General features: G+C 33.9%; 1 long non-coding RNA gene across 1 annotated transcript; it reads right to left on the bottom strand.

Annotated features, from left to right (window-relative positions):
- Positions 1-8,571: 8,571 nt before the first annotated feature.
- Positions 8,572-14,663, bottom strand: LOC128995332 (uncharacterized). The gene is made up of 3 exons (XR_008490970.1): positions 14,426-14,663; positions 9,925-10,087; positions 8,572-8,724 (listed from the first exon to the last, which is right to left on the bottom strand). It is a non-coding gene; the product is annotated as an uncharacterized LOC128995332 (long non-coding RNA).
- Between the last annotated feature and the right edge of the window lie 873 nt (positions 14,664-15,536).

Here is a 15,536-nt window from a genome sequence, read left to right as displayed (position 1 = left end):
TATATTGTAATGTTTTTGTACTTGGTTTTATTGAAAATTTTCTTTAGTATCCTTGGTTGAAAAATTAAATCACATTCAAGTTTTTATACAATTTAAATAAGTTTTTATAGCTTAATGTTGTGACTGGTTTCTCATAAGCCTTGGTAATAGGCTTAACGTATGTGGAAAATAGTTATTTGTGTAACTAGTGGTGAAAGTGGCACTTTGCTGCACACGAGAGCAATGTTTACGCACGAGCCGCAGGCGAGTGTGGAATGATCTCGAGTGCAGCAAAGGCCTTTTTCACTCGTGTTACACATTATATTTTTCCTACAGTCACTATAAAGCATATAAATCATTCAAACACTATGCAACACGTTTTTAGGTTCAGCTGGCAACACAAATGGTGCCCTAGAGAAAGTAGTACCCGCGGTCCATATCACTCCGCTATTTTTCATCGGCAAGAAATGTGCTCCGCGTTTTGAGAATATAGTTCCGTATGTTTTTGTAATTTGAAGTGGTTTCCGCGCCTAAAAAAAATGCTTTAAAGGTATTTTCTTGTTTATTAAGATCGTAGGAAGGTTTTAAACACGTTTAAATGAAAAGCCCAGAAAGTTCAGAAATACCGAAACTATAAACACGAAATGACAGGTTAAATCGTAGTTATAATAGTCAATCAGCTGCTCATAGTATAATTATCTTTAAGTGTTGCCAACCTATTTCCAAGCGTACACGGATTACGTGCATAATGGAACCACGCTGTTTTGTGTTGTTTCGTTGGAATCCTGATGTGCGGCAAAGTATAAACCGTACGGCAAAGTATAAACCGTACGGCAAAGTATAAATATGCAGCAATTAGCAGCTTTCTGTACTATAAACAGTACAAGGAAGCCAACTTTGTCGGGTGACTGTAGGAAAATGTCTTTTGTTTTCCGACTCCAGAAGAAGGCAGTAGGGGTAGTTTTGGCTTGAATAGAAGAACATCTTGCAGACAATACTTGCTTCATCACAAATTTTAATATTTCCCTATTAATTAATCTTCGAAACCTTGATTCTCTTTACAAAAAATCCTCATCAATATTCATATTCATATTCATATTCTTTATTCATATTTTTGTACAAAGGTGGTACAATGAATAGCGTCAATAAAAAGAAATACAACTACAATGATATTAGTAAATATAAACAAGTAAAATAATAACAACAAGTCTTTAGCTAGTCAAGAATGAAATACAAAATTAAAATAACTTAATGCTACCTATGCCAGGGAGGTGGAGAACTCTTCCATAGAATAAATAGCTAAATTTAATATATAATCTTTGAGTAATTTTTTAAACTTATTAAAATCTGTTTCTTTTTTTATATTTTTGGGGATAAATTTTAAAAATCTTTGGCCTGCATTGGACGGTTTTTTTTCATAAAACTTGAGCCTATGAGGTTCAACAACCCCACTTTTTTTCCTAAGCTTATAGTTGTGGCTTGTAATCGGGTTTTCACTCAAATCTTGTTTTCTAGCAATAAGAATAACTTCATATATATATTGTCCATAAACTGTAAAAATTTTTAGATGTGTAAAGTGTTGTTTGCATGATTCATCCCCCTTAAGCTTGAGCATTATCCTGATAGCTTTTTTTTGCTGTTTTAAAATAGAGTCCATATTTCTTTGTTTTGTTGAACCGTATAATGCTATGCCGAATTGGATATGGGAATGTACATGAGCAAAATATATATTCTTTAAAGTGTTTATATTGCAATAAAAAGACATTTTTGATAGAGCATAAACTCCAGAATTAATCTTTAGCAGGATCTTTTTAACATGCTCATCCCAATTTAGGTGCTCATCTATCGTTAAACCTAGAAAATTTATACTACTTTCCCTGTTGATGTTTTGTGATTTATATTCTAGTGTTGGATCTGAAGATTTTCGGTTTTGTTGTGTTTTAAACGTTATGAACTTAGTTTTTTCAGAATTTAAAATAAGGTTATGATCATGTAAGTAGTCCCCAATGTTATTAAGTTCATTAGAAGAAAAAATTTGTATCTCCTCCAATGAGTCAGCTGATAAAATTAAATTTGAGTCATCAGCGTAGAGACATAATTTTGAATTTTGTTTATGAATTATCATATTTTCCATGCCCCTCAAGTAACACAAAAAGAGCAAGGGCCCAAGAATAGAACCTTGAGGCACCCCAAATTTGACTGGTCTATAAGCTGAGTTTGATTTCATTACTTTATTTTTATCCGTTAGATGAGATATTTCTACATATTGAGACCTATTTGTTAAATATGAAGTGAACCAATTAAGAGATCTTCTTGATACTCCCAGAATTTTAAGCTTTTCTAGAAGTTTAGAGTGTTTGACACTATCAAAAGCTTTTGAAAGGTCCATGAATATACCTGTTGTAAACTTACCGTGGTCAACTGAGTTGATCACGGTTTCAACAAAAGATACAGCTGCACTGACAACAGATCTCCCCCTTCGGAAGCCATGTTGATTTTCATCCAGCATTCTAAAACTCTCCAAATATTCATAAAATTGTAGATACACAGCTTTTTCATATATTTTGGAAATGGACGGAAGTATAGATAACGGTCGATAATTTGATACATTTGATGTGTCGTTTTTTTTATGTAATGGAATTAATTTTGCTTGCTTTAATTTTTCTGGGAATATTCCTGATACAAATGAAGAATTTATCAAATGGCACAGAATTTTATTAATGTTATTTTTAACACCCTTAATCACTGTGACTGGGATTTCGTCATGGCCACAAGAATACTTGTTTTTTAACGAATTAATGATTCCTTCCACCTCCCTCTCACTTATTGGTTTAAGTTCAAATTTTTGCTTAATGTACAAGTCATCGCTAAAACTATATGTGGGTATATCACAATTCACAGAATTATTATTACTAGTCAGATCAGTTACAATATTACTGAAATGCTCATTGAACATGTTTGCAATTATATTTGGATCAGACACAATGCCAGAATCTTGCTTTAAAGTTATATTTTGTGATTGTCTCTCATTTTGACCAACTTCAGAGTTAATTATAGACCAAACTGTTCTTTGAATATTAGTGGAATTTTTAATCTTTTTCTGAAAATAATTATGTTTTGCTTGATTTAGTTCAGTTTTATATAATTTTTTTTCTTTGTCTAGATAACATTTTAAACCCCTACTCTTTTTACTCCGATACTCCTTAGTTGTTTCTATTATCTGCTTTTGTTTATCCTTCAGCTCTTTAGATATCCAGGTACATTTCTTCTTTCTTTTTGTAACCAGTAATTTTGGAAAAGCCTGATCAAAATAGAAGGCAAATAATTTGTAAAATACATCATATTTATTTTCAACCTTAGCATAGTACACGTCAGCCCATGTTTCCTGGGAAAGTAGCTTTGAGAAAAGATTTATATTTTCTGATGAGAATTTACGTATTTCTTGTTTTATTGGTAAATTTAAATTTTTTATGTAATTTTGACATTTTATTTTTAGTAACTGGCCATCGTGATCAGATAAAAAAGTAATCAGACCCTCTACCTCTACCCTGGATAAGTTGATATTTTTTATCAAAAAATTGTCTATTGCGGTTTCAGAATTTTCCGTAACTCTTGTTGGGAAACTGACCAGGTACCTCATGTTCTCTGATTTTAGCATCTCTTTCAATAGCATATGTTTGCGATCATTTTTTAATACATCAATATTTAGATCACCTGCAATGATTAGCTTATCACATTTTTTACTTAAATACTTAATTAATATACCTAGTCTATCTACAAAAATATTTACATTTGAGTTGGGTGATCTGTAAATACCAACTACAATAAACTTTTCCTTATTTACATTCCATGAACATGCACAAAACTCAAACTGCTTCTCCTCAAGAATCAAACCAGTTAAGGAAACTGGCAAATTAACTCTCCTCAAATCAAAGCCCTCCCTTGTCAAAATAATAACCCCCCCTTTACTTTTATTTTTTCTGGAAAAGTAAGTCCTCGATAAGTAGGATTCAATATTTAGTCGTTTTATTTCCTCCTCTCTCATATCGTGCTCAGTTAGCACAACTATGTGAGGAGTTATCTCACTTAAAATAGCTTGTAAAGAATTTATTCTAGAAGCTAAATGTTGTATATTTTGATGGAAAATAGTTATTGTATTTTTTAAAGACTTAATTCTTTTGCAATTTATTGTTTTACATTTGTTAAGGTCTAGGTTTGTTTTTTTGCCAGTTTCCCCACCAATTCCACACATCCCAGAATTAGCAATTGAATTATTTATAAAAAACTATTTTGAGTATGAAAGGTAAAAGATTTATTTATGGATGGAGACTCACTTAAAGATACTGCATTGAACACATCACTATCACAATTGCTCTGCTTTTGGGTATCACTATTACTCACAACACATAAGCCCTCCTTAACTGCTTCATTATACTGTAGCTCTCCAGGAGCCAAGATGGGATGAAGGGCTGGTGTAGATTGGGGTGTTCCTTGAATAGCACATGTTGGAGCTGTCTCGCTGTTATTTATCTCAACTCTCTTGTTGTTTCCATCTAAGGTAGATGTTGAAGAAGTACCAGAGTGTGTTGACTTGTTGTGAGGTTGAGCAACTGCAGGCGATAAGTTTTGAGCTGCTGGCGGTTGAGGCTTGTCTCCACAGGCATTCAGAGAGGGCGGAGAATCACAAGTTTTAGATTTGTTGTGCAACATACATTGTATTTGCCTTGTAAATTCTTCATGCGATAATCCATTTCTTAACCGTCGGAAAGATTTTTGGTAATATGAGACAACCGTGACTGAGGCATTAGTTTCTTGTTGAAATTGTAATAAATTGGACACAAAATGACTCAAATTTACATTATCTCTGACACATCCAATCGGAGAGCATATGAGGTGTTTCAGGCCTGTTTTTTTAAAGTGTTGAGTTAGGTCTTGAAAAGCAGCATCGTAATCTTGTTGAGTTGGTTTGCCAAAGTATCTTTCCTTGGTGATCAAACTGTATACTGAAGCACCATTTTCCTTGTTCTGTATTGCCAGGTGGTTGGTAATGCATTGTGAAACTGTTGGTTTACCAAACTGTGATTTAAATACTACTGCCACCCCTGCAGACATATGGCGTGGATCATTGAAATCACTAGAAATACTGTGTGCAAATCCAACACTGCTATCGTTCTTGTGTTGCTTGATCACCCTTTCCATGTGAGTTTCTATTACATTTATTGTATTATTTGAGTTAGGTAACAAAAATCCTTGCTTTTCATCATGTGGTATTAACTTTCCATCAACAGTGCTTTGAGCAAAATCAATGATCATGTAAGCCAGCCTTTTTTTACCTCTGTAGTTTAAATGCATTCCATGCCGTGAAAAATCATCTCTTTGGAAACAGTCAAAATCAATGAGTTTAACATTAACCAGTCTTGCAGAAATTTCTCTGATATAGTTATTTGCCAATGCTATATCATAATGAATGTTGTCATTGGGCTGCAGATCGAATCTGGGAGGGATAGTTGTTATACAAACTGGTCTTGAATCACATAAAAGTTTAATTTTACTTTCCATTTCTCTGTAAATTACTTCTGAGGACTTTTTCATATCATTTGTCCCTGCTATCAAAATAAGGGGTTTTTGGCTGGATTTTTCCGCTTGACTGTAAATATGTTTAATGTCAGCTCCAGACTTGACCAAACCACTTACATAAACTTTGTTTCCACTGCACAAGCCAACAATCTCGGGGACTCCTTTTCCTTGACTATCTGCATATAGTTCAACTCTGACTGGATTTTCGAGTGGGGAAACCTTCATACCCAGGTTTACTTTTTTCTTCTTTTTTAACCTATTTTTGATGGAGTGTGTATTTTTATGTTCCACAGCTTGCATTTTGTGATCCTCCTCTGAAAGTAAACTGAAACTGTTTTTCAAAGGTAGATTAAAACATTGATTTTCCATAGGTAATTTGCCCTTAACTTTTTTTGGAATTTCCCATTTTTCATCTGTTGTTTGGCACTGTTTGTCATGATACGTATATAGCTCATTTGCCCGAGAAAATTTGGTGTTGCTTTTCAATGAATCTGGTTCCGGCAAAGGCAGCCGAAACATCATGTCGAAGATGTCTTCAGGTGATAATTGGTGAAAAGTTTTCCACATGGCTGCTAACTGAGCTCTCTTTGTTACAATGCTAGCCTGTTTGATTGAAAAGGGAATTTCACTGTTTGCTGTTTCTAACATATCTAGAGTATTATGTTTTATCATCTGAACAACAATATCAGTAAATATCGTAAGATAAACGCCACAGTCAAAAGTGTTTGACTGTTGTGGAACTGTCACAGTTTGGAAAGAGATCTCTGCATTTGTTTTAAAGTAATTGTTTACTTTGTTGGCAACTTTTTGTGCATGAACCAAATTATAAGTTCCACATGAGTCAAAGTAAAAAAACTTGTTAAGGTGTTTTACAAATAACAGCAAGCTCCAGTGTGAACCATTGTTTTTGTATTTGTTTTGAGTATCATCAGGATCATTCACATTTGTTTCATATTCAACATCATTAATGGGGAAAAAAATATGTGTCTTACTACTAAACTCCAACGGAGTAATGAGTTCATCTGCATCTTTATCCTGTAGGCATTTAATTGCTTGTGTTACTACTGCATTCATGAACAGAACATTCTGTGCCATGTTGGAAACAGAAAGTGCCAGCTTGTCATAGTACAGTAAAATCGTGTCATCTGTAATCCATTCATTGTTTAGTAATGATAAACTAATCTGAGATTTTTTGTCATTAATCGTATTTTGTTGGTTGGGTTCATGTTTTCTGGTTCCGGTGGTTTTGTCATTATTAGTCGGCAGGTCATTGGTAGAAGTAGCAGAGTCGGTTTTTAAAGGTGGCTCACATTGTACACTCTTATCTGTCATTTGGGGTGCATTTTTGGGGAGGTAATTAGGAACAGGAAAAATTTCATCTGTAAATTCCATAAGACGTGTGTCTGATTCAATGGAATGGTCAAGGATACCCAAGTAGCACAAATATGTATATAATACGTATAATTTACCTACCGGCATGGTATAGCTTTTGTATACAATCTGTATAGAAATGTATACAATACAGATTGTATCTGTAAATATGTCCCACCTAAATATGTATTATATGCATATTGTATAAGGATCCAACTACAGATATGATACATATTATACATCTGTATATAATCTGTAAATTTTGATAGAAATTGATGCATACCTTAAATGTATAAAATACATATTTTATACATAGATGATACATATTTGATGCCATATTAATAAAAAGTGGCTCAAAATACAATTGTCATAAAAAATCAATATATAAAATTATATACATTGATTTTTACTAACAGTTTTCTTTGAAGGTTTAATGTTATGGGAGGTGAACTATGTGTCATGAGGGTTGGTGTGTTGTATGATGGTAAAACAATATTTTAAGTCTTCATTAGAAATATGTGTTTTGTGATTTGTCAGGTAAATACCTAATTGATCTAGTTTAGGGACAACCTACTGCTGTTCAGTAGTTTCATCTGAAGCAGGCCCGTAGGACCTCGGGTACGGATCACATCAAGCTCCTAAGGTGAACCAGAGGGGCCCTAGTGAAAGTCTAGAAGGGGAAAGAGCACCTATTACAGTTACTACATCATTACAATACAGTATGCAAAAAATGTAATGTTATATTGTTGGTGTAGGCTAGCTATCAGCATTTATTTTCATATCATAATCAAACCAAAGAATGAGAGAATTATGCAATTTTTGTAGACTTCCTTAAAAATGGTAGTAGCCACAAAAAAACAAATGATCAATGATTTTACCTTTAAAGAATATGTGTTTTAATGAAGTAGGGAAGATAAAGAATATGGCAACTACCTTAACAAATATTAGACCAAGACAGCTTCAATTTTTTTTAATTATCGTACATTGAAGATTATTTGAGAAAAACTTATTAAATTACCTTGATGAGAATAGGTACCACTTAACAAGCATTTTGGATAGTGCATTTATTTGCATAAAAAAGTAAATAATATGTTAATTATTATATTAGTGTTTATATTACCAAGCATTATTCAGCTGATAATAATTAATAGTAATAACTAGCTTGAATGTTAAGAAGATTAAGTTGAAATAGTTTAGAAAAATAACCTATTATTAATAATAATACAGTATGATTATAACAACTGAAAGTGTAAAAAAAAATACTAACTCACTTCTCACAACTGATGAATAATTTCTAGTTTTTTTAACTGAATCTTATTCTTACATGAAAATGTTGTTTTTTTAGTTTTCCATTTTCCCTGTTGTTTATTTAATGTGAGAAAACAAGAAGGCTAGGCTCAACAAATAATAATAGATTTTGTAGTAACTTTTTAGACCTATTCTAAATTGTGCACAAAAAATACTTGCACAGTAAAAAAAACAAAAAATAAATGCACAAAAATAAAAAAATGAGTAAAAATATTTGTTCAGATGTAATCACAAGTACCCTAATACATTCAAGTATAAAAGTTGTTTTTATAAAATTGTTTCTATTGTTTATTAACACACTTTTTAAAGGAACATATAAATGAAACAATGAAGAAATGTCAAGAAAAAACTATTTAATTAATCATCTGCGGTAGGCCTAAATTTTTATTTTTGACATAAATCCTTGTTCCTGCTTGGCGTAACCATTCGCTGGTTTTTTCTCAAATGTTGTGAGATCGAATGAGGACGGGTGTTGTTGACGAACTACACCTGAAACAAAATTCACACTTGTGTCAATGTCTGTATTCCTGTGTATAAGGTAATATTAGGGTACGCACAAGATTCACGCTTAGAGCAACATATCTTTTGGTAATCAATCCTTTGTTTTCTTGATGGCAAAACTTAGATTAATTCATTTTTAATGTTTTCATTTTTAACATTTTTTTAACACGTTTAGTGCTGACTACATCAATTGATGTAGTCGCGACATGAGCGGCCTACATCAATTGATGTAGTTGCGCAACCCCCTCTACATTAGTTCAGTATGCGCTCAGCCATTGCCGGGGAACGTTAAAATCGTTGCTAGCCCGTAGCTTAGAATGTAAGCTTCATTTTGGTGTAGGTTGGTACTAAAATTTCCCGTAAAATCCCGTCTGACAATGCTTTTGTACCGGTTTTGGGGATTTTCTCTCTTCAAGCCATATTACAAAGCCACTGACTACTGATCCAGGCAGTGCTGCTACCTTTGGGTGTTTTAGGGAACTACGTTCAATCTCGGGGTAACGTAGTACAATCGCCCATGCTCTTTTGTTTTTCGTCAGATTGAAATATTTGAATGCCAATTGCGTTTGCTGTTGGTACGGCACCGCGCCAGGGCATTGCCGCCATTGGCGAGCGCCTGTTGGAATGCCTGCCGCACTGAACGTGTTAAGCAAAATCGTTTTTTTTTTTTAGCTAAACTAACAAGTTGCAATCAAGAAATCAAAGTATTGAAGAGGTTTAAAGAGTACAGTGCAGAAAAAAAGGATAGGTACGGTACATTCTACAGACAAAAAATGTGTGTAACATCATAAATTAATATCATATAGCCTATGATAATTAATTATAAGATGATAAATTAATATAATTAAAATCCATTGATCTAGCCCCTGAACCTTTTTATTGACTAATAATTGTTACGTAACTTTACGCCATACTGCTAAAAATGTATGTAAAGAATAACAAGATGTTTCGCCAGAATGACATTTTCAAGTGGGGGTATGAAGTAAATGTAGGCTACTGTATGACGTATATGTACATACCAATTATTAGTTAAATCATAAAACCTATGATGGTAAAAACAGGGTTAAAAAATAAATTACTTACTTTGGTTGAGTTGACTTTATAGAAAAATAAATAAATGTCAAATATAGGCCTATCATTGAAAGAATAAATAAAAGTAACATTATAAACCAAATGTTAAAAACTTACGGCAAATCAACTGCACCAATGCAGAGTTCTGCAGACTCCACTTCTTTCCTCCTCTTCCTTCCCAACTAAATTCTCTCGCAAGCTCATTTTTGAATAGTCTTACAAGGATCCGTCTTGTTGAGTCCTCAACACTGGCCCCGCCAACCGTGCGAAGATAACTGACCTGAAACACATTATAAAAATGCTTAACTCTTCAACCTCTATTACTATTATATTAGTTTAACAAGTCTGGTGTCTTATAAAAAGCTTTTTTGTTTAAAAGTACGGTATGTTATTATTTTCAACAAGGATGGCAGAAAAGTTTAAGTTTACTAATCTGTTTGTAAGAAGCTTTGATTATAGGACCTTCATTTATAATAAACTAGTGTAGGCCTAGCCTACATGTTGCTCATAATCGGGCAAATGCAAAGAAGTAAAGTAGTGTATTTGGGCCCAGCATTTAGAAAAAGAAACGTTCGAGATTCCATACATTATTTAGCACAACAAAATCAACAGTGGCGTAACAAATCTTTACGGGCCCCCCTGTAAACTTATTTTTTGGGCCCCCCTCTTATGAGTTAATTTAAGACCACCGATTCAACATAGTGAATCGCCCTCCCCCTCCCCACAGAGCTATTTTAGGACCACCGATACAATGATCAAACAGATTAATCATAAAAAGAGTGGTACCCTAAACAAATTAGTGGGTCTCTCTGCCCACCGCCCCCCCCCCCAGCTCCCGGGCACCCCGCATTGCGGGCCCTTCTGTTACGCCACTGAAAATCAACGGGCAAATTATATTTTATACAAAGTTGACTGTGAGTTCAATTCGTAAGTTTTTCCCTTAGCAGGTTCAGTCCCAGCCGTCACACTCCTCTGTATTTTTAGGTTCAGTTATATCTACACTCGGGGGTAAGTTCAGGCCCGCGGTCAGTTATGTGATACGCTATGGGCCCAAGTCATAGTTGCGCCCCCCCCCCACCCTGCCGACATTGATTTGAATTATAAAATGAATATAGACATTTTATGAGTTGCTTGCGCATCTGCAATATAGGCCTAACAAATATAAGAAGACTCATTGTGTTTACTTTTGATTGTTAATTGAATTACCCGCTTAGTAACTAAAAACGTAAACCATCAATTAAAGTTTAACTGTTACTTACATACCGTACACACTTATATTTCCAATGGTGCGTTCTTAAAAGTAAAATTGGTTTAGTTGTAAAAAAGTGTGAATTAAAACATAGTTTTAATTTATATAAGTTATAATTGCAAACATTTAAAACTCCAAAAAGTCAATAACGTAAAATGGCTGGTTTTTTCTACATTTTTTTTTTTGGCCAACTCGTCAATAACTTAACATCATCAAAGTTCATTTTCAGATTTACCTACATCACTTTCTGTACACATCATCATTTAGGCCTAAATGATTTTAATGACCGTAAAAACTAGGCTACTTCAAATCAAATCAAATCATTTATTGTCCATAAACATATATATACAATGCATAGACAAAAGTCACCAATGTCAAAATAAAAGAAAAAAGAATACAATTTCAATGTATACAAAACAATATTACCTCTTAGTGTACAAACCTGGGCTCAACTTAGATCACTCAAAATGTAGTTTTCCAAATTGTTATGCCGAATCGGTTAGATCTGAAATTTTTGATGAGTACGGTCTTTTTTTAACTAGCCAATTCTTCAGAGCAATTTTGAATTTAGTGCCTTCTAATTCCTTTATATTGTTTGGTAGGAGGTTGAAATAAATTGACCCCATCACAAAAGGACTTCGGCCAGTTTTGTTGAAATTCCTCCTCACACGGTGAAAATCATCCTTTCGTCTCGTGTCGTACCTGTGGATTTGACTATTTTTATTTGTGTGCTTTACATCATTTTTCACAAGCATAATTAATTGATAAATGTATAGTCCATACAAAGTGAGGAGATTTAAATTAACAAAAATATCTTTACAAGACCTTTTGTACCATACTTTGGCTATCAGTCTGATTGCTCTTTTCTGGAGAACAAAAATTGTATGTAAATTACAGTCGGGAGAACTTCCCCAGAAAATAAGGCCATAAGACAAGAAAGGAAATATGACACCAAAATAAATTCTTTTTAGCGTATCTGTATCTAAATAAAAAGATATTCTTCTGAGGAGGCTGATTCCACTTAAAAGTCTAGATCTTACATGAGATATATGATTCTTAAAAGTTAAGGTCTGATCTATATATAGTCCCAAAAACTTACAGCACTCTTTACTTTCAAAGATCACATCATCCTTAACTAAATCTATCAGAGGAATGCCCGTACTACTCAATCCGAAAACTACAATTTCTGTCTTATCTAGGTTGACTTTGAAATTAATATTTTCAAAATATGAGCTGGCTTTATGTACAAATTCGGCCATGCCCTGCTTGAGTTCATCAAAAGACTGAGCCCAGCATACACCTGACGTGTCGTCAGCATACATACTAATTTCAACCTTATTGATAGCAGGAAAATTACTAACATAGATATTATACAGATAAGGGCCCAAAATGGACCCTTGGGGGACTCCTGAAACAACATGTTTTTGTTCTGACATGACATTGTCCAATGACCAACCATTGTCATAAAAAATCTCTGTATACTGAATACGATTGGTTAAAAAGCTGCTAATCAACAATGTCAGCCAAGAAGGAAGACCAATCTCAACTAACCTATTGACCAGGATTGCATGGTTGACCCTGTCAAAGGCTTTAGAGAGATCCAAACACACCCCAGCCACTTTTTTTAGGAACTTTTTGTAACACTTTTACCTTACGAATCTTTTATGTCGCCCTCTTTCTAAAATCACTGCCACTTGGTTTTTTGCTCATTTCACAGAAAAAGGGTGTGATATTACAACGTAAAATAACATCCTTCAAACTTAAATAAAATCATAAGCAAAAACACGGCCAGTATCTTTACTTGCTAACAAATTGATACTGTAATAAGTTTCTCGCCATTTGAAAAAAGCAACTGACATTGAGTATAATGAAAAAAGGACATAACAAATTAATAGCCAGCCTACAAATAAAGACAGACGATTAAGTATAGTTAATGATAGGCCTAATATACAAACAGTGGCAGTGATGAGTCATGAGTGGAAGACGAAGTGAGGAGGTTTCAGATATTTTCCAATTAGTGTCTGTTACTAGCGCACCCAACAAAACAAAAAAAACTCTTGCGCCCCTGGACCAGGGCCCATTTTTAACCGCGGTACTGGGTAAGTTAAAACTTTCATCCCTAGATCTTAGAAAGACAGCTGTGATGTCATAGGCATATTTGATATACATTTTGATAGCGTTGTTACCCTTCAAAGTGCCATCTATAAATAAATCGTACCCTAGGCTATTATGTGCCAAGCCTTGATAAAAATTACTAAACGTAGGTAGCTGCGATGTTGTTTCATAAGTTAGACCTAAGTTAATCGTAAACAAAAAAAAAAACATACCGGTAGCTAAACCTAACCTAGCCATAACCTACTGATCGCAAACGCGGCACCTTAAGTTATTTGTTTGACATTTCCTTTCGATAGTTTGGAAGGACGTAGGCCTAATTATAAAGCTGCAGCCTTCTGGGGTTACAGTTCCGCAGAGAACCTGCGATCTTATTAAGTTATCAGATCAATAACAATTTATCAATATTTTTATAAATATTAACATAGGCCTAGGCCTAAGTTTAGGCCTAGTTAACTTTAATATTGCATTGACTTTAATTTTCCCAGTTAGCTTATACATTAAGTTATAGGCCTAAGAGGCTAACTTTATGTTTTCTTTTGTTGCTTTTTCATTAAATAGGTTAGGCTATATTTGGCTAGTAAGTTACCGTCTCAGGCTATATTTTGTTTGTGGTTAAATATGCTTATAGGCTAGTTAATATCGATAGAAACGTAGGCAAAACAAATCATAGGTCAATTTGATATTTACATTGGGAAGAAGAATAAACATTTAATTTAACTTACCAAAGATATTTATCATTAAGTCATACATCTGTTCACAGATCACAGGTGCTCTTCGGAACTGTAAGTTAAGTTACCCCCTTCTGGTCTTAAAATATTCATCTGCCTACAAGACTAGGCCTGAATTTTAACATAACCTTACCAATTAACATCATTTTTAGTCTTAACTGTAAGTTAGGCCTAGGCTAACTTATGACAGGTTCTAAGTAACTTAGGCATAAGTTTAGCTACGGTACGGTATTTGTTAAGTAGACCTAGGCCTAGCTTGTCTCCAAGCTAAATTAGTTCAGACCAAGGACATATTGCAATGAATTAGGTCTAGGTTATCTCCTGAAGTTGGCTTCCTTAGTTTTGTAAACTACAGCCTAATTTTTCCCTAAAGAGCCTCCATCCGTAGAGTTTTTAAGGGGTTAGGAAGGCTATTGTAACCTATTTCCACTTATAAAGTATTTAAATTAGATTACCACCATAACAAAACATATGCTAAATCTCTTAATAACTTACAATAACGATAATAATTATTTGTGTAACTTACCTTAACTCAAGTTGGTCGAATCGCCACTGAAGTTAAAAAGTCGAAGATGTAACGCAAATCTTAAAGAATATAAAGTAAAAAGTAACTAATAGACCTATTTAATAAGTAAATAATAACAAAACAACGAATTCTTCACGTGTAACACTGAAAATCAGAAGTAGATGCTCTAGTCTAAACACAGCCACAAGGACAACGTTTGTTGTGAGTTGTGAGACAAAGACATTAGACAAACAATATGGCGGTGGCGGATCGGATCGGATGCTGACCCCCGCTGTTTTGCTCCCATAATGCATCAGCGAACATCGTCGAACCTAAGAAAACGCAGAGACTCGGGTATCTCGCGCGGCAGAATATTTTGTTCATCATCTATGAATATTATAGTATAGTATGTGTTACAAATACATTTTACACAGGATGTTGAAAAAATGCAGGGAAATAAATACAACACTACAATTTTTTTCGTATTTTTCTATTGATATAAAATACATATATTATCTGTATCATCAATACCTTTACTTATTTTACTGCATTCTCGAAAGTTAATTTATGCCCTCAAAACAACATTTAGGTGAAAATTTACACTTTGTTTCTTCATTTTACAGTATTTTATGCAAAATTTATTTTGGATGAAACCGTATTTTCATATTGGTATATAATATGTATATTATCTGTATCATTAATACATATACGTTGGTTATACCTTAATCCCGAATATTTACGTATTATATACATTGCTTGCTACATGGGTACATTTGAGCTGTTTTTCAAGATTCTCATTTGTCTCCTTGAGCTGTCTGTATTCCTCTTGGAGCTCAAGTAATGTGAGGGATGGTATTGTTTCTTGTTGATCTTGATTAGGTACTATAGGAGTATCAGGTGTAAAACCAGATAACTGTGGTGTGGATGCTTGAAAAGGACTCTCAACCTTTTTAATCGATACACTAGGTGAAACTAAAACTGAGGCTTTAGGTGATATCAGCGACCTCATAGTCACTGGGTGAGGTCCAGAGTGTTTGGGGTTGGTTGCAGTTATAGTTGATATATCAGAGTCAGTCTTAATTGCTGCATTGCAGTTCCTTCCAAGGCAACGCCATGTGATTTCACCACTTTT

The sequence above is a fragment of the Macrosteles quadrilineatus genome, unplaced genomic scaffold (genome assembly GCF_028750875.1).
Source record: "Macrosteles quadrilineatus isolate MER2022 unplaced genomic scaffold, UCM_ALF_1.0 Scaffold_5__1_contigs__length_97177068, whole genome shotgun sequence".
In the NCBI taxonomy this organism is placed as follows: Eukaryota; Metazoa; Arthropoda; class Insecta; order Hemiptera; family Cicadellidae; genus Macrosteles; species Macrosteles quadrilineatus.
The sequence above is the reverse complement of the archived record's forward strand: the minus strand, read 5'-3'. Positions and strand labels throughout refer to the sequence as shown.